Genomic DNA, 19,143 nt, shown 5'->3' with positions numbered 1-19,143 from the left:
GTCCATTCTAGGATTTATTGAGTACCTACTACACACTACAAGCTGGTGGACAGAACAGTCTCAAAACCTGCTGTTGCGGGGTTTTTACTCCACAGGGATGACAAAGGCAGAGCCCTACATGGATCAACCGTTCCTGGCTCTCTGAAGTTGCAGAACAATCTTGGACACCTCACCCAACCAGTGCACAGTAAGAAAGTAGGCAAGAGTTTTCTACCTTGGGGACAAAAATAAAAACCCAGTCACTTAAGTGTCACACCTACAGCAGCATTGACTTAATGACTGCAGTTAGAGAAAAAATACCGTTGTCTGAACAGAGACATATTTAGCAAGTTTTGTTATACTGACTGTCATGCTTAATTCCCTTCCCTTTGGAGAAAAAAACAAAAAGCACTGAATGCCCCCTTCCCCAAAAAGGGTAAAAATAAATTATCAGAACAGAAACAAAACTGAAGCCGAGCTCCCTTCAGTCCCAAGCACTGTCTGGTGACTGAATCACCCAGATTTCAGATTATTCTGAAAAGGACAGGAAAGTGGTGCTTTACCTCCTGGGCCAAGGAGCAGCCAAGCTGGGGGTGGAGGGACATGTGGGGAGCCACGGTGCCATCGCCCTGTCCCTTTGTCTTTCAGTCTATGACTCTGTCTCTCTTTTTTTCCTACTGTGTTCTGTGTCTTTGTCCATCACTCTGCTGCTTGGTCACTGTCTCCTGGCCTCTGTTGGTCTCTGCCCGATGACTGTCTCTCTCAGAACACGAGATCTCTCATCTCTGCTTCCCAGTACATCTGCTTTTTCCCTTCTCTCTTTCTCTTTCACTCTCTTTCTCTTTCTCTCCCTGCAGACTGGCTTTCTCATCTCTGCTGAAACACAGCTGGTCTTTTCATGACCCTAAACTTTGGTGCCTATACTAACTGACCCGTCTCTAGGTGACCCAATTCCTAATCCCCAGGCCAGGGAGGGCAATTGGCTCAGCTGCCTCTGGAGTGCTTCCTCTGGGTTGGCCACCTCTCTGTTCTGTGGCTCTGTGAGTGTGTGTGTGTGTGTGTGTGTGTGTGTGTGTGTGTGTGTGTGTGTAGGGCAGGGCCCATTCTTGGGAATGGCCAGGGGTGTGAAAGTTCTCAGATGAAGAGGCAAACCCTGGGGACACACCTCAAAAAATTCTTCTGTGTTACAAACCCCACAGAAAGAGGTGTTCCTGGAAATCCTTGGGGCAGACCCCACGTGTAATGTTCTCTTTTGCAGATGTTATAAATATATAAATTCCTAATGCTTAAAAAAGACATATTTCACATGTGACTGTGAAATAAGATAGTGAAAAATACATCCCTGTTCTACATGATTCAGGCTGAAAAGTTTTCTAAATGCAGTAGGTTATATTACCATCTTCATGCAGCCTCTTCCTAATTTGAAGATACTATAATTATATACCATGCATTGACATTGCTGGAAATCTATCTAAAAACTTGGCCCAGGAAGGACTTAACCAAAATATGCAGTTTCCTTGATTTAAACTGGCCGAGATTGTGTCTGAAAAATTCTACACATTGTCAGAGACAGCTCTGGGAACAGGGCTTTTCCCTACCTGCTTTATCAAGACCTCCTCACATCTCTGTGAAGGACCAGAAAGGCCTTCAGCCTTCAGCCAGGAGTAGCGGCGAAACGGTGGGGGGTGGGGGTGGGGAAGGGCTCTAGCTTCGGGGCAGGGGTGACTCTAGCTTCTTCTAGATTCTGTGTGCTGAATAAACTACAGAAAGGGGATGTCTGCATTAGCTTCTCTGTAGAAACTAAATACAGCAAAATTCTCTCATCCTGAATCACAGAGAGATTAATTGTTGTTTAAGTGGCTGTTTCTCATCCAAGGCATTTGGCGGTTCTCTCTTGTTTTCTGGGAATTTTTTGAAACCATGGTTTGTCTAGTTTCGAATTGTGCTGTGAGAGTGCCAGGGATGGGCTGGTGCTGAGTTCTGCCGTCCTAGCCCAAGCAGAGAGGCTCTGGTTTGACCTGTTTTACTTATCTTCCTAATTTAATTTTTATTTGGTCAGTTGTACAATAAATATTGGTTAAATAGCAATAGTCTCGTAATCCAGCCCTGCAAAGTTCAAACTCTTAAGCCAGTTCTTTTGGTATTTACCTCCCTAATTCTCAATCATATGCTTATATGATTACTGACTGATTTTTTTTCACTTTGAACCATCATCTGCTGATTTCCAACCTCCTATTCTAGAAGATGAAGATGAAGCTGTCTTATCACACACCTCTCCGCCTGCACGCTCCCGCACCCACACATCCTACACTTTCCTTTTCCTTCCTTATCTTCTCAAGACAGTTCATCACAATTTTAACTAATTCAATAGTGTTTATATTATTATGACTGCAGAAGAGGCTATTTTTTTAACATCTTTATTAGAGTATAATTGCTTTACAATGGTGTGTTAGTTTCTGCTTTATAACAAAGTGAATCAGTTATACATATACATATGTCCCCATATCTCTTCCCTCTTGCATCTCCCTCCCTCCCACCCTCCCTATCCCACCCCTCTTAGGTGGTCACAGAGCACCGAGCTGATCTCTCTGAGCTGATCTCTCTGTGCTATGCGGCTGCTTCCCAATAGCTATCTAATTTACATTTGGTAGTGTATATATGTCCATGCCACTCTCTCACTTTGACCCAGCTTACCCTTCCCCCTCCCCATATCCTCAAGTCCATTCTCTAGTAGGTCTACATCTTTATTCCCATCTTGCCCCTAGGTTCTTCTGACCATTTTTTTTTTTTAGATTCCATATATATGTGTTAGCATACGGTATTTGTTTTTCTCTTTCTGACTTACTTCACTCTGTATGACAGTCTCTAGGTCCATCCACCTCACTACAAATAACTCAGTTTCGTTCCATTTTATGGCTGAGTAATATTCCATTGTATATATGTGCCACATCTTCTTTATCCATTCATCTGTTGATGGACACTTAAGTTGCTTCCATGTCCTGGCTATTGTAAATAGAGCTGCAATGAACATTCTGGTACATGACTCTTTTTGAATTATGGTTTTCTCAGGGTACATGCCCAGTAGTGGGATTGCTGGGTCAATGGTGGTTCTATTTTTAGTTTTGTTTTTGGTTTTGTTTTTTTTTGTGGTACGTGGGCCTCTCATTGTTGTGGCCTCTCCCGTTGCGGAGCACAGGCTCCAGATGCGCAGGCTGAGTGGCCATGGCTCATGGGCCCAGCTGCTCCGCGGCATGTGGGATCCTCCCGGACCGGGACACGAACCCATGTCCCCTGCATCGGCAGGTGGACTCTCAACCACTGCGCCACCAGGGAAGCCCTGAGGGCTTGTTTTAGAAGGTGAAACACCCACTCCCTCCCGGGAGGGCCTGGGTGTCAGTAGATCTCAAGATTCAAAGGAGGGGGAGATGCTTCAGATGACAGGGAGGTAGGTTTCGCAGGTGCCATGGCAAAATGAAAGGTAAAGGGGAGGAGAAGCTGATGGCAAGAAAGCAAGAGGGCGGGAGGCCAGGCAAGGCTAACGTGACCCCTGACTTAGTACAACACCCCCACCGGACCCTTTGGCAAAGCCCAAGGACCCCACAGTGTGGTGTGATTAAATGTCGGGGAACCAGAGAAGCAGCCAGAATGCTGAGGACTGAAGGGGTTCCAGCAATGGAGTGACAAGGGAGGTGGGGAGGCCCCAGGGAGCGCTGCCTCAGTGGGGGTCGAGGCCCGGCAGAACAGAGGCGGACGGATCAGGAGACGAGAAAGTAAAGCACATAGGTAGACGATGCTTTCCAGAATCTTGGCTTCAAAGATATTCCAGGAGCCCCGTGGTTAAATTCTCTTCCAAAGGCCTGAAAACCCTGTAATACCACCATTGAGCTATATTGCTTTCTTCTCTTTCTGGAAAAAAAGATAAACAAAGCATATTGTGATGGTTTATGATTCAAAGTCTCACCAAACTCTGTGTTCCCCTTTCGCACGAAGACATATTTTACATCATTGGTACAAAACGAATATGCAGCGTTTTCAAAAGTTCCGAGGGAAATTCTCGTCCCAAAATTGTGCCAATGACTGAACAGAGAGGGGCCTGCCTCGAGGAGGAAATGGAGCTTTGATCGGAAGGTGACCTCCCCCTTCCCTTTGAAACAGGTTGATTGGTTGTGGACACTCTGGGGCAGCTCCCCTAAAAGTTAGGGGATCCAATTCTCCCCACATTATTTTTTAAATACACCAAGGAGAAGACGGAAACCAGTGTGGTCACAACCAAACCTGCATGATGTTGTTTAGAGAGAAAAGGGAATGTAGAATAAACCTTCTGGACGGGTCTCTAGGTTTCTTGGTGTCTAGATATTTTCACCTCATTTCTCATTTTAACAGAACTAAAAATTAGGCTGAGCATAGACAAGGGAGGGTCCTTCTTGTTTATGTGGAAGGGGAGCAGAGTGACTGGAAGTAGCCGGATGGGGAAGGGGAGGCAAGGGGGAGACTTTGATGGGAAGGACTTGAGCTTGTTTAAAGGCTGATGAGAAGCACACAGCTGAGAGGAAAGAGGCTGAAGACAATGAAAGGTTCTGAGGTTGCAGAACCAATGGGAGGAGATGGATTGCGAGCTCGGGAGGTCTGGCCTTAGACAGAGAGAAAAAGGTGGGCGTGGGCGTAGCGAAGTTTGGTGAGGGGTGGGGGGAAGGAGAGCAGGAGGTTGAAATAAGTCCCGTCAGAGGCAGGCGTGCTCTCTGCTCCGTGCAGCAGGCAGGGAGGGTGTGTGTTCAGAGCCACCGCGGGGAGATGGGGGTGGAGGTGGAGGTGGAGTTTGGAAAAGCCGATGTGGGCAAAGGGAGAAAAGAGCTGGCCAGGGAGATAGGTTGGGGTGTCGGGATAGGAAGTTGGGGGCCCCCCAGCAACCATTCCCCCTTCTTTCACCGTGGTAGAAGATTTAATGGTCACCCAAGGGCCAGAAACAAGGGTTGGGATTTTGTTTCTGTGTGTTTGCTTGTTTGTTTTTTCCCTTGCCCGACCATGTCCACCACGCACCTCCTTTCCAGGTCCTGGAGTAGTCCCAAAACACATTCCGAGAGAGACTGGTGTCTGCAGCCCGAGCAGTGCGTATCAGATACCGATCCAGGCTTTCCGGGGACCCTGCACCCACTTGCACAAGGGTTCCAGCACCATCAACAGCCCAGCCTGCGAGGCGCCACTCGGGGCTCGGCTGGGAGGGAAGGAGGCCGCTCAGCTCCCTTGGGCGAGTTTTGCTCCACACGCTGTTGGTAATATTCATGTATGCCGACTTTACTTTGTGTTAATCTTTTTTACACAGCTTTTCTGAAACAGGACATACAACAAGGCATAAAAATACAAAACACCCACGGCCCTATCACCCGGCGTAAGGAGAACAACACAAACATACTAACAGGACGGGCGGGGGGCTGAGGGAGCGCGCGGCGGCCGCGGAGCGAGCGAGCGGGCGGGCTCGGTCCGGAGTGCGGGGGACGCGGGCGGCGGGCGCGCTGAGCTGCCGGGCCGGGCAGGGCCGGGGCGTGGGCAGCGGCCCCTCCTCCTCGGGCTGCAGGTAAGGGCGGCCGCGGGGAGCGTCCGAGGGGAACGGCTGGTCCCGGGGTCTCGGGGCCCGGGGCGGGGGGAACCGCCGGAGCGTCCCCCACTTCGGAACACCCCTAAACGTTATTGACCCCCAGAATTTAGAGGGGAATACCCCAGAACCCATGGTCCAGAGAAAGGGAATGCCCTCCGAGAGGGGGACAGGCCCTCGCCCGCCCCTTCGTACCAGTTGGAGAGAGCTCCCACCCGGGAAGTCTCCCTCTAGGCTGCTCGGCGGCTCCACTGGCGCCTTCACAGACTCAGGCCTCCCGCAAGAGGCCAACAGAGGATTCGCACTGCCTCTCTCCTAAGGCCGGCGTCTACCTCAGAAGCTTAGGCCCTGACCCGTTACTCTGAGCGAGGTGGAAGACCCACGTTCCGGAGAGAAACTGTTCTGGGAAACCTGAGCCTGTGGGGTCCCAACTAGCTCTCTGGCCTCTGTGCCGTGTTGCGCGTCAGGGTCACAGGCGGTGGGATTCTAGGCACTCCGGGGCAGGTGGTGTGCGGCTGCCGCCCTCATGCAGTCAGCAAACATTCCGGCAGCTTTTTCTGTGCCATGAATTGGGCCAAGGACATGGCCGTGACCAACACCAGGCCCTTGCCTTCCTAGAGCCCGGAGTGTGTCAGGGGAGACAGCCAGGTAACCCCACAAATATAAGCCGGATTTACTCTAGGGTAGCGAAGCCCGGAAGATGTGAGAGCTCAGGGGAGATGCAGCTGAATGTGAGGTTTGGGGGAGGATCCCTTGACTCCTGAAAGCCAAGTAGGAGCCAGACAGAGAAGAGGTAAGAAAGTGGATGTATATCCTTAGTGCCTTTTCCACCTTTCAGCCTGGCAGAGACTAAACAGACTTTCCCCCGTCTGCAGAAATAGATGAATCCCTCTGTGTTATCCCTCCTTAAATGCACTTCACGGGGTGCCAGTTGCTGCAGAGACTTTACGGTATTTGAGCTATAAAGAGAATCAGGGGAAAAGGAGATTGCTTGTCAGGTTTGATTTCAGAGAGATCTCCATTGGAATCCACGTCTTTCCTTGTGTTTGAATTTGTTTTCATGATTATTATCAAAGATCGTGTTCCCTTTCAGAGCTGAGAACCAGCCTTGCTCCTGGATTAACAAGATCATTCAACAAATATCGCATACCTACTACCATTTACCAGACACGGTTTTAGATGGCAAGGATACACCAGTAAACACTCTTCACTGGGGTCACAGTTCTCATAGAGCAGGGAAGACAGAAATAAAGAAACAAATCAAATAAATGAGATAATTTCATTAAAAAAAAAAAGTACTAACAGAGGTGAATCCCCCAGTGTCCCTCTCTGACTGCATCCCCTCCCCCTGCCTCGAGGCACCCACTACCTCGAGTTTGGGGTGTATCCTTCCCTTGCTCCCCACCATGGGAGCCCAGAGAGGACAGCCGTCTGCGGTGGGTCACGTTGCAGGTGGGTGAAGGGGCTGCATTGCGGCGTTGCCATAACAAATAGGAAGAGAAATTATGGAAGCAACAGAACTCTCCTTTAGAGATAAAAATAGAGCAGTTTCAGAGGCAGAGACCAAGAGCTCTCTGTAACTGATACAAAAGCTCTGACACAAGGAGTGACAAGTTTAGTGAGTGGCCAGCTTAGGACACAGAAGCCTATGAGGGGACAACCCACAGGGCAATGACAAAGTGAGGGAGCTTGGACCAGGACTGACCCCTCCCAGCTACTCCTGGCCAAGGGTTCCCCGATATCCAGGTGAGGAGTAGTGACTGTTTACTAGCAGAAGGAAGTGGCAGCACAGCTTGGCTCTTCAGAGGTGGTCCAGGATGATCTGGCTGCTAAGTTGCGCTGAGTCCATTCTCTGCTGAGGGGTTAGTTTTTCCTGTTAAGTCAATGCTCAGATGGTTCTACCCACCAGGGTCACATTTGGATCAGGAAAATAAAATGGATCGTTAGGCCGTCTTGGAGCACTTCCTAAGGGACAGATGAACGAGAGGCTGTTGGTTGACATTTAACTGTAGTTCCAAATTTGTCAACGTCTCCTTGCAATATGTCCACATCAGCCTGGAACTAGACTGGACTTGGAGGCCCGAGGGGCTGCCTGTTTTCCAGGCTGTGCTGCCAGCACTCTCCCCCTCAACCCTGTCGCATGCTGGGCACAGGCCGCCTGCTTGCATTGTAGGGTCAACTGCCCAAGCTCCTACCAAGGGTAGTTTTCTTTTCAAAACTTCTTTCTCCTCTCTTCATTCTTGGTATAGGTCACATGGTATGACAGCTTGAGCTGCCATAACAAAATGCTATAGACTGGGTGCCTTAAACAACAGAAACTTCTTTTTCACAGTTCTGGAGGCTAGAAGTCCAAGATCCAGATTCCAACAAGGTAGGTTTCATTCTAAGGCTTCTTTTCTTGGCTTGTAGATGGCCACCACGTCCCTGGGTACTCACATGATCTCTTCTTTATGTGTGCAGGGGAGGGGGAGGAGGAAGAGAGAGCTCTGCTGTCTTTTCTTCTTATAAGGACACCAATTCTATCAGATTAGGGCCCCACCCTATGACTTCATTTAACCTTAATTACATTTTAAAGACCCCATCTCCAAATATATACATCGGAGGTTAGGACTTCAACATATGGATTATGGGAGAGCACAATTCAGTTCATAGCGCATGGACACCTAACCAACTGCTCATAATCTGATCTGCGACTCCACAGAGAGTAGAAAAAGTAAACCTTCTATAAGCATTGGAAATGTTCTGTGTCTGGGTGGTAGTTATATAAAGGTGTGTGTGTGTATATGTGTGTGTGTGTAAAAATTCTTTGATGTATATACGTAAGATTTGTGTACTTGACTGTGTTATGCCTCAATAAAAAATTTTTTTGTTTAATGAGCACACACACAAAAAAGAGAATCCAATTAAGGCTCTGAGGCCTTTGGGAATGAAGAAGGTAGCCTCTGATGTCTTTAGGCTAAGTGACACCAAGGACTTAACCTGTAGGAAGGGAAGGAACTTAACTTTTATTGAGCATTTTGGTTAGTCAGGGTGGTTCTGGATATAAGAAACAGAAGTTCACTCATGTGTCAAGTATAAAGTGTCCTATGTGAATCCCAAAGAATCTGAAGAGCTAGGCGTCACAAGGGACAGAAACTTGGGGCATTCCCTCATTACTAGCTCTCTCTCTCTCTCTCTCTCTCTCACTCTCTTTCTCTCTCTCGCTCTCTCTTGCAGTTTCTGCCTGTGCCTATGCATCTGCCCCATTCCACTCTTTGGATCCATTTCCTCTCCTTTTTCCTCATCGTTCTAATATGGCTGCCACAGCTGCTTAGTCAATATGAGTCTCCATCCTCAGCTTCCACCATGAACTATTCCTTCCCTTTGTGTCTCTTAGGTCAGCCTCCTGAGAAGGGCATTTGGTTGGGTTCCAGCACACCTCTTTAAGCCAGTCTCCAGGTGCCAGTTAAATGGCTAATGTTGGGTCCAAACATCTGGAACCAGGAAGAAGGAGGCCATAGTACAGTTCAAGGTCATTTAAGAGCTAGGTCCTGAGTTAGGATAACTTCTTTTCAAAAGAGCTGTGGAGGGGCAGGCAACAAGTGATGAATATCTCAGGAATGGGTGTCTATTTAGTAGATGTTGGGATTTTCAGGATTTTTATATATTTTCTTGTAGTGTCTTTGGTTTTGGTATTGTGGTAATGCTGGTCTCAAACAATGAGCTGGGAAGTATTCCCTCCTCTTCAATTTTCTGGAAGAGTTTGTATAGAAGTGGCATTGTTTCTTCCTTAAATGTTTGGTAGAGTTCACCAGTAAAGCCATCTGGGCCTGGCGTATTCTTTGTGAGAAGGTTTTTTTAGCTGCAAATTCAATTTCTTTGATAAATATTGGGCTATTCAAGTTATCTATTTCTTATTGAGTGAGCTTTAATAGTTTGAGTCTTTCAAGGAAATTATCCATATCGTCTAAGTTATAGAATTTCTTGATATAAAGTTGTTCATAATATTCCCTTATTATCCTTTTAATAGCTATACAATCTGTAGTGATGTCCCCTCTTTCATTCTTGACATTGGTAATTTGTGTTTCCTCTATTTTTTTCCTAGTCACTCTGGCTAGAGGTTTATCAGTTTTATTCATTTTCTCAAAGAACCAGCTTTTGGTTGCATTGATTTCCTCTGTTGTTCTGCTGTTTTCTCTTCATTGATTTCCTCTTTGATCTTTGTTATTTCCTTACTTTGGACTTAATTTGTTCATCTTTTTCTAGTTTGTTAGAGTAGAAGCTTGAGATCAGTAAGTAATGTGAGATCTTCCTTCTTTTCTAATATAAGCATTTAGTGCTATGAGAACACAGGTCCTTGATGACATTCCTGTTCAAGTCTCATTTGAGGCCAGCCTAAATCCAGACCACCTGTTCTCAACTCTCTCAACATTAGAACCACCTGGAGGGCTTCTAAAAATACCTGTGCCTGGACCCCACCCTAGGCCAATTAAATCAAAATCTCTGGGAATGAGCTCCAGTATGACTAGTTGTCAAAACTCACCAGGTGAGTCTAAGGAGTAGCCAGGATTTTCAATCACCACACTAGGGCAGTGTTTCTCAAACTGATAAAGGCAGTTTTGGTTTTCATTTCCGGTTTTATATTTCTATTATCCCATTGACCGTAACATTTTGTAAAATACAGTGAAAATGAACCATATGGTTTCTAGAAGTTTCCCTTATGAAAAGTGGTGTTTCCATTGCCTCATAAACTCAGGTGTTCTCATTATTCTTTATCATTATCAACAATGGAGGAAAGGAAGTTTGTAGAAAGATGATGTAGGGTCAGGCCTTTCAAGATGGCTGTTCTCTTGCTCTCTGTACATCCCCTGCTTGACCAGTCCCTGCTTCACCTACACCCTACTCACATGACTGTCCAATCCTCTTAATCATAGGGCTTTAATAGTAACTGCCTACGTGCTCGCCCCCACCTGCCCCAGCCGCTGGTTTCCCTGGTAACTGATGAGCCAACCTGATGTCAATTCCCCGTATAACTGGTAACGTCCTTCTCCCCATAGAGTTGCGAAGACTGCCGCTGTGTCCTGCTTGCCGTCTGCTGTACACGGTGGGGTGGCACTCCAGGACGTTGCTTCGGACATGTAAGACCCCCTGTCCAACCTATCACCGATGTCTCTGTCACTGTCTCTGGGGTCTTTCTTCAGTCTTGCAGCTGGCCAATTACAAGACTTTCAGACCTGTGGGGTGCAGCCAAACAGATGATCATGCATGTAGTTGCTTCAGCAGTGTAGTTCTGTCTCACTGTGGACCATTCAAGTTTTTGGATGATGTTGTATTTTAGTGATGTTGCACTGTCTAGATCTCTTGCGTATGCGTCAATAACTTCTTTTTATTGTTTAAACCTACTTGAGTTGGGTTTTCGGTTATAAGAGAATGATTCCAACTGAAGCACCCTACCATAGATGTATCCGTCCATTCTGCAATCACTTGTTGACACATTATCCTCTCTTTCTCACTCTCTTTCCCACACAAAAGCTGCAACCATCCCAGACAAGGGCCATGGTTTGTTTGATGATGACTGTGTGATCACTCTGTACTCTCACTGTGGCTCCCTTTACTACAGGACCTTAACCAAGATGATACAAACTTCCTTTCCTCATTGTTGATAACGCTCAAGAAAAATGAGAACACCTAGGTTTAATAAGCAATGGAAATACCATTTTTTAAATAAAGAAAACCTCTAAAAGCTACACAACTGCCGATATGAATTTTTGCATATTTGCATTGTTCTTTTTGATGTTCGAATCATCCCATATTTGACCACAGGGAGCCCCTTCAGGTCGGCTCCTGTGTCCTTTTAATCTGACCCCATGGACTTTGATACCTTCCTTGTTCATCTGTCCCAGCCCTGGAAAGGCCATTTCTCAGGATCCCTGGTTCCCTTTAGCAGAGAATGATATTTAGAGAGTAAGATCTAGGCAAGATAGATACACTTTTTAAACACAGAAATTACATGAGTTTTCAAAAGATCTGTTTTTACCATAACTAGTGGCCTTTTCATTAAGTCAGTTAATGACCTGAAATCATTGGGATTTCAGGTGGTTTTGGATTAAAGCAGTTTCTCAACCTCAGCACTATTGACATTTGGGGCTGGGAAATGCTTTGTTGTGGAGACTGCCCTGCGCCTGGTAGGGTGTTTAGCAGCATCCCTCGCCTCTCCACAGTAGATGCCAGTAGTACCCTCCCAGCTGTGACAACCAAAAATGTCTCCAGACATTGCCAAATGCCCCTTGGTGTGGCAAAATCATCCCCCATTAAGAACCACTGGATGGCCTGTGGCTTCTGTGGAAAACATCCTGGAACAAACCAGAGAGACTCTGGCCCTGTTGCAACATCCTTAACAGTTTCCTGCCTCTATTTCCCTGTGTGTCTATTGGGACAATGGCTACAGGATAAAACAACACATTGTGGGAAGCAGTCTGACCTGCAAAGACTCATCGGCGTGAAAGTGAGGAGCAGACATTACATCATAGGCAGCACCACACTGAAGCCACATGTCGGTTTTTGCTAACTCTGCTGAGATGGTACAGCTTCTGATTGAAGTGACTCAAGTCCTGAAGATTACTCAAACTCTTGTGTTCCCACCAGGCCTCTTTTTAGTGTCAGCCTTATATAAGAGCTTTCATTTTACTGTCACCAAGAGAAAGTCCCATTCAATTCATACCAGATGCTGAGTCGTCGTGAATCAATACAACAGCATCCAAAAACCACCAAAATGAATCATAAGGACAAACAGGACTTTTCCCCCAGCAAAACAGTGACTAAAATAGTGTTTTGCCCTTTTAGAAAAAAAAAAGTTACAAGGTTAATAGGACAAGGCTTCAGGCCCTGATTGTGTAACACACGTGTCTGTGGGCGTGAAGTGGTTAAATTGCGTGTCCTCAGCAAGACAGTGTATGAGGCCTGCAGCTGAGCCAGACAGAGGCTGGCGAGAGGAGGTGAGACTTGGACATCAGGGGCCCTAGACTGGGAGTCCAGTGATGACCTGAAACTGTTATGCAATCCTCCTCCATGTGAGTGGCCAGGGTATCTGAGACTCAGAGTTTAGGAATCTCTACCGTGGAGGAGAGGCTCTTGGGAACTGTGGAGGCTCTTCCAGGAAATGAGCATCCAGAATCTTCTCCCGACAGAGCCGGGGAGATCCCCAAGACTTGTTTTTCAGTCCTGCCTCTGCTCCCTGGATGCTGGGAATAGCACTCCGATTACCTATGGAAGTGAGAAATGGTGTATGTCCTCCCTGGGGTGGGAGGGGGTGGGCCCACCTAGGCACTCTCTCCTGGCCTCTGACCCTTGAATGGAGGGAAGCAAAAGCAGAGAAGAGATGGCGGCTGACACATCCCCGTAGTGGCTGGATGAGTCTCTCAGTTGGTTCCTGCTTCTGGGTCCCCAAGGCCTCCCAGGTTCCTGTCCTTTGCAGAGTAGGTTCTTCCAGTTTCCCCTTTATTGTGTGAGGGACTCCCTGTCCTTCCAATGGATTTCCTTTGCGACAAGGTCAGTGTCTGTTTTCCCACCGCAGCACCAAGTCATTGCTGTCAGAGGCACTGAGAGCTGTGTGTCCTATTCCATACCCCACAGACTACTGCAGGAGCCCGGGAACACAGGCTGCAGAGCCCTGCTCGATGATATTCACAAGGTACGAGTCAGAAGGTCTCCCCTCAGTAAAGGCAAAATGGGAGCAATGGAGGCCGAGAGCTCCCCGCAGCTACTGTGTCAACACTGATCAAGGAACTGAATCATCATATGGTAGCACTTATATGTGGAAACTAAAATATGGCACAGGGACTTCCCTGGTGGCACAGTGGTTAAGAATCCGCCTGCCAATGCAGGGGACAGGGGTTCGAGCCCTGGTCCGGGAAGATTCCCACATGCCGTGGAGCAGCTAAGCCCATGCGCCACAACTACTGAAGCCCACACGCCTAGAACCCGTGCTCTGCAACAAGAGAAGCCACCGCAATGAGAAGCCCGTGCACCGCAACAAGGAGTAGCTCCCACTTGCGGCAACTAGAGAAAGCCTGCGCGCAGCAACAAAGACCCAGCACGGCCAAAGATAAATTAATTAATTAATTAATTTTAAAATGCTTTTAAAAATAAAGATAAAAGATGGCACAAATGAACCTACCTACAAAACAGAAACAGACTCATAGACATAGAGAACAGACTTGTGGTTGCCAAGGGGGGGAGGGGAGGGAGAGGGATGGACTGGGAGTTTGGGGTTGGTAGATGCAAACTATTACATTTAGAATGGATAAACAGCAGGGTCATAATGTATCACACAGGGAACTATATTCAATATCCTGTGATAAACCGTAATGGAAAAGAATATTTAAAAAGAATGTCTGTATGTGTGTAACTGAGTCACTGCTGTATAGCAGAGAATGGCACAACATTGTAAATCAACTTACTTCAATAAAATAAATAAATAAATAAAAATTTTAAAAATATTTGTCAAGATTTTTCTACCTTAAAAAAAAGGGAGGGTGCTTCCCTGGTGGCGCAGTGGTTAAGAGTCCGCCTTCCAATGCAGGGCACATGGGTTCGTGCCCCGGTCCGGGAAGATCCCACATGCCGCGGAACGGCTAGGCCCGTGAGCCATGGCCGCTGAGCCTGCGCGTCCGGAGCCTGTGCTCCGCAACAAGAGAGGCCGCAATAGTGAGAGGCCCGCACACCGCGATGAAGAGTGGCCCCCTCTTGCCACAACTAGAGAAAGCCCTCACACAGAAACGAAGACCCAACACAGCAAAAATAAATAAATTAATTAATAAACTCCTACCAACAACATCCTAAAAAAAAAAAAAAGGAACTGAATCATCAATGTGGTTCCAGTGAGGCACGCTGAAGTTGGACTAATGGACAGCTAAGCCCTACAGCACCAAAAGAAGATGGAGCTGTTAACAGAGAGCCCCTCGGTGCTACTCCAGGTTTCAGCAGTGCTCTGTGGAGGGGCCTGGGCATGCAGGCTCTGCTGCGGGACCCCTGGGCGGCCCCCAGGAATCTGTCTGGGCTGTGCCTCTGGACCCCTCCATTCTCTTACATGTTGTTTGGCAGCCCTACTATGTGTGGGAGCTCCCCGACTCCTACAATGGCTATTTCAATTCTTCAGTCTTTCAAATCTCCACGGCTCTCCCATCCCCCTCACTCCCAGCAGAAGGTGAATTTCTTATGCCACAGAAAAAGTTCAGACCATCATATGGGGACCCCTTCAACTTCCCAACACCAAACCTACACCATCCTGCCCTCTAACCTGCCCCAACCTAGGCACTGTAGGATGTGTAGCAGCATCCCTGGCCTCCGTCCACTAGATGAACCCCGCTAGTAATGCCCCCTAGACATGATAATCAAACATGTCTCCAGACATTGCCAAATGTCCCTCGGGGTATAAAGTCACCGGTGAGAACTCTTTTTAACTTAATTTAGTTTAATTTATTTGGCTGTGCGGGTCGTAATTGTGGCACGCGGGATCTTTGGTTGCGGTGTGTGGAATCTAGTTCCCTGACCAGGGATCGAATCCAGGCCCCCTGCATTGGGAGCACAGAGTCTTAACCCCTGGACCATGAGGGAAGTCCCTACCGGTGAGAACTCTTGACCCAGACCAACCTCTGGCCGCTCTGTCTCAAACTTGTAGCCCACATCTGATCCATGGGAAGTGCACACCTACCTCTCAAATAGAGCACTTGGTAAAAGCGCAGCCACTGACAGCCACGCCTCCCCTGTAGATTTCCTCCCCTGGCTCTAGGGACCACCCTTTGAGTTCCTTATTTGGCCCCCCTAGTTGATTTGAGAAAATAGGAAGCACACCCCACGCCCCTTCTTTCCATGGTACAAGCCTCTCTTCCAGAAATCTCCTTTATAGTTTCTGGTCCTCTCTTGGGCTTTGCATCCATCCTCTTTGTAAGCTGGAGGTGGGTGGTCAATACAATGACTCAGAACTAGTTCTCAGACATTTCCCTTCCCAGTCCTGCTTAGGTGGTCTAGCATCCCACGTTGGAATCGGAGAGCAGCTGCCTCTCTTGGCGGGGGCCTCAGCCAACTGTGAGGCAGAAAGAGCGTGTATTCACATCCGTGTGCCCCTTAGAACTGCCTTCTCTCTTCCTCTCAGGATCCTTTCTCACTTCGATTTATTCAACCTCTCCTTCCTGATTGAAGCTTTCCCACTGACATTTAAGCATGTTTAAATCGCTCCCATTTAAATAAATAAATAAAATAAAACTGCTTTGACCACAGAGCTCCTCGCAGCTACCACTCTAATTCTCTCCTCCCCTTCAAAGCCAAACTAGTGAGAAAGCTCTCTACACCCACTGTCTCCCTTTCCTCACCTCCCACTCTTTCCAGTCTGGCGTCCACCCTTATCAGTCCCCCGAAACAGCTCTCACTGACATGGTCAGCGATCTCTGCAGAGCTGAGCTGAGGCTGGAGCGCAGGAGGCTGGCCTGACCCCACTCAGGACACTGGCCACGGGAGCAGCGGCAGGGATGGTGACAGCTGGCATTACCCAGAGTTGTGTGTGGGAACCGCAGATGATAGAATGGAATTTCTGAGCTGTATCAGAAAGAACATCTGGCCTTGAGTCCTGAGAATGTGCCCCCACCTCCTTGCCCTCATTCATTCAGTCAGTCTTGATTGAGTACAGCTTGAGCCAGGCCCGGAGGTGGACACTTGTGTTACACTTTGAAGGACCCAGGCGTGGTCTCTGCCCTCATGGAGCTACCCATCTACTAGGGGAAGTAGGAATTAGTCAAAGAGCCGTGAAAGTACCCAATGACAATCTAGATGTTTTATAGAGGAAAAGTACACTGTGTGTGATGGTGGGATCTGATCTCACTGGAAGGTCTGAAAAGAGATTTTTGAGGCTGACGTCTGATTGATGGGTAGGAATTAGCTAGTCCAGGAGGAAGGAGGAAGAAGAAGGGAGTAAAAGCATTGGGGGAAAGGAGTAAGGGCAATGTTCCCCCCAGAGACCAGGCGTTCCAGAAGTGGAAGGGACTGGGAGGGGTTGGGGGGAGAGGGGTGAGACGTGCTGAATAGAAATTAGATTTTTATCTCTGCCTCGTAGTCTTTGTGCCGTGACCTTCTCCTGCCGCCTTCTGAGGGACTTCGGCACCCTTGGCCACCCTGTATGGTTAACCGCTTTTATTTCCTTTTCTCCCAGGGCTGTGTGCTTCATGGCCTAGCTCCTGCCTGTCCCTCCTGTAACCTGAATGGGAGCGTTCCACAGAGTTCTACCCAGGCCTTACTCTCTTCCCCACCCACTTCTTCTTTGACATCGGCTCCCGGTTTTATGGCCTCCCACTTCCAACAGATCTCCAGTCCCAGAACTCTCTCCCGACACCCAGGTTTATAGTTCCATTTGCCCAATGGTCATCTCCATGCAGACACCCTGCCACCATCTCAAACACGGCAGATTGTAGTTTAAAAATGTAAGTCTCTGGACTTCCCTGGTGGCACAGTGGTTAAGAGTCTGCCTGCCAATGCAGGGGACAAGGGTTCGAGCCCTGGTCCGGGAGCATCCCACATACTGCGGAGCAACTAAGCCCGTGCACCGCAACTACTGAGCCTGCACTCTAGAGCCCGCGAGCCACAAGTACTGAGCCCGCGTGCCACAACTATCAAAGCCTGTGCACCAAGAGCCTGTGCTCCGCAACGAGAGAAGCCACCGCAATGAGAAGCCTGCGCACAGCAACGAAGAGTATCCCCCACTCGCCGCAGCTAGAGAAAGCCCACCTGTAGTAGTGAGGACCTAACGCAGACAAAAAATAAATTAATTAAATATAATTAATTAATTAACAGAGCTTGAGTATTCGACCCAGATCTACAGAAACTTGGTGCACCTGGTGAGTTGTAAATAGCCTTTCTTTATGACGATAAGGAAACTGAAATTAAACAAAGAGTTTTGATTAGCTGATTAATCAAGTTGGAGCAAGCTCCCAGTAAAGCTAAATTTAACTGTGCCCCGCTCTGTATCCCAAACTGCAGATTTCCTCTTTTATGATTTCTTCCAGCTCAGTGTAATTGGATTGTTCAGTCTGGGTGATGAGTATGTGAGGGGGCCGTTACACTATTCTTCTGTGTATTTTTGAAATTTTTCATAATAAAAATCTAAAAAAGAAATTGTATCTCTTTCTTAATAAAAAACAAAACTAGTCTGTCTTAATTGGTTGGTTAGTGCTTATCTGAATGTAATCCTTAACCTCCTGGTTTGAGAGAATTGCCTGGACTCATGAACATGCTTTTTGCAGGAAATCATGTGATATGAAACATATAACTGTGCGCTGAAGTTGCAAATGACATCATCAATGAATTATTTTTCCTTGTGCTCCTTTTCTTTGTTCTTCTGACCATATGTGTATATAAATGTGTGTGTGTGTGTGCTCTCTGAGAATTTCTGAGCAAGGAGGAAGTGGTTCAATCTGCTTGTCTCTGAGCAGCTGTTGGCTTTTAGAATAAAGAAGTGACTCTGCCTCGTTTCTGATTCAGATGCAGTATGAAATTTGCTTTCATCCACGTCTAAATTTAAACGCCTGCCTTCTCCCTCTGTAAAACTTAATCCTCTTCCCCATAACACTGTAGAAAAAAACCTTGGCTTCACAATGGTGTTTAGGTTAAAGATACAAGAGGAGTTTAGGTGTCGAGTGTAAGTAACATCAAGGAGAGAATGCAAACTGGCTGGAAACCTGATGCAGCTCAGAAAACTGCATATGACAAAGACACTGCACAGCCTCTACAGGTATCTAGGTTAGAACGGCAGTGCACTAGAGCCTAATCAGTTAAGGGCATCATTGATGCATCTAAGAACTCAGCCCTCCCATGTCTTCAACCATAACTTTTATTCCTTCCCACACCTTCCCCACTCCTATCTTCATTTCAGCAGAAAAAGACAATCTCTCTTGACCAAAATCTGAATCGTTCAATATTATCAATTTGCACATTTCACTCACTTTATTTAAATTTTTATTTTGACGTAATTTCAAATATACAGAAAACCTGTAAGAACGGTGTTAAGGAACCACCATATAGCCCTTACCCTGGTCTCACTTTTATTTTCCCTCTCATTCTCTTTATTTCTAAGTCTTGCCAATTTTATCGGTTTTATTAATCTTTTCAAAGAACCAACTTTAGGTTTTCTCTATTTTTTTGTTGGCTTTCTCTTTCACTGATTTCTGCTCTTGTTTTTATTATTTCTTTTCTTCCTGTTACTTTGTTTTTTTTCTTTTTTCTTTTTCTTGGAGTATAGTTGATTTACAATGTTGTGTTAGTTTCAGGTGTGTAGCGAAGTGAATCAGTTATACATATACATATATCCACTCTTTTTTATTTATGTATTTTTTTATCCACTCTTTTTTAGATTCTTTTCCCATATAGGCCATTATAGAGTACTGAGTAGAGTTTCCTGTGCCATACAGTAGGTCTGTATTAGTTATCTATTTCATATATATAGTAGTGTGTTTATGTCAATCTCTTCCTGTTACTTTGGATTTAATTTGTTCTTTTTCTAGCTACTTAAGTTGGAAAGTTAGATTATTGTTCAAACCTTTTCTTCTTCT

At 46.8% G+C, this 19,143-nt stretch overlaps 2 long non-coding RNA genes across 3 annotated transcripts in view; one reads left to right on the top strand and one right to left on the bottom strand.

Annotated features, from left to right (window-relative positions):
* Positions 1 to 2,544: 2,544 nt before the first annotated feature.
* LOC137202230 (uncharacterized) overlaps positions 2,545 to 19,143 on the bottom strand; it is a 39,202-nt gene continuing 22,603 nt past the window's right edge. The window contains exons 4-5 of the long non-coding RNA XR_010932501.1: positions 5,017 to 5,304; positions 2,545 to 3,885 (exon numbers count right to left, since the gene is read on the bottom strand). This is a non-coding gene — a long non-coding RNA (uncharacterized lncRNA). The remainder of the gene's footprint in view (positions 3,886 to 5,016; positions 5,305 to 19,143) is intronic.
* On the top strand, positions 5,437 to 18,264 carry LOC137202177 (uncharacterized). Of its 2 annotated transcripts, XR_010932481.1 has the most exons (4): positions 5,437 to 5,551; positions 7,819 to 7,940; positions 10,606 to 10,686; positions 16,752 to 18,264. It is a non-coding gene; the product is annotated as an uncharacterized lncRNA (long non-coding RNA). The 2 variants fall into 2 exon arrangements; XR_010932480.1 differs by lacking the exon at positions 7,819 to 7,940 and having other exon boundaries at positions 5,450 to 5,551; positions 16,752 to 18,260.

Source organism: Pseudorca crassidens, chromosome 1 (assembly GCF_039906515.1).
Source record: "Pseudorca crassidens isolate mPseCra1 chromosome 1, mPseCra1.hap1, whole genome shotgun sequence".
Taxonomy (NCBI): Eukaryota; Metazoa; Chordata; class Mammalia; order Artiodactyla; family Delphinidae; genus Pseudorca; species Pseudorca crassidens.
This window is presented reverse-complemented; position numbering and strand designations above follow the sequence as displayed.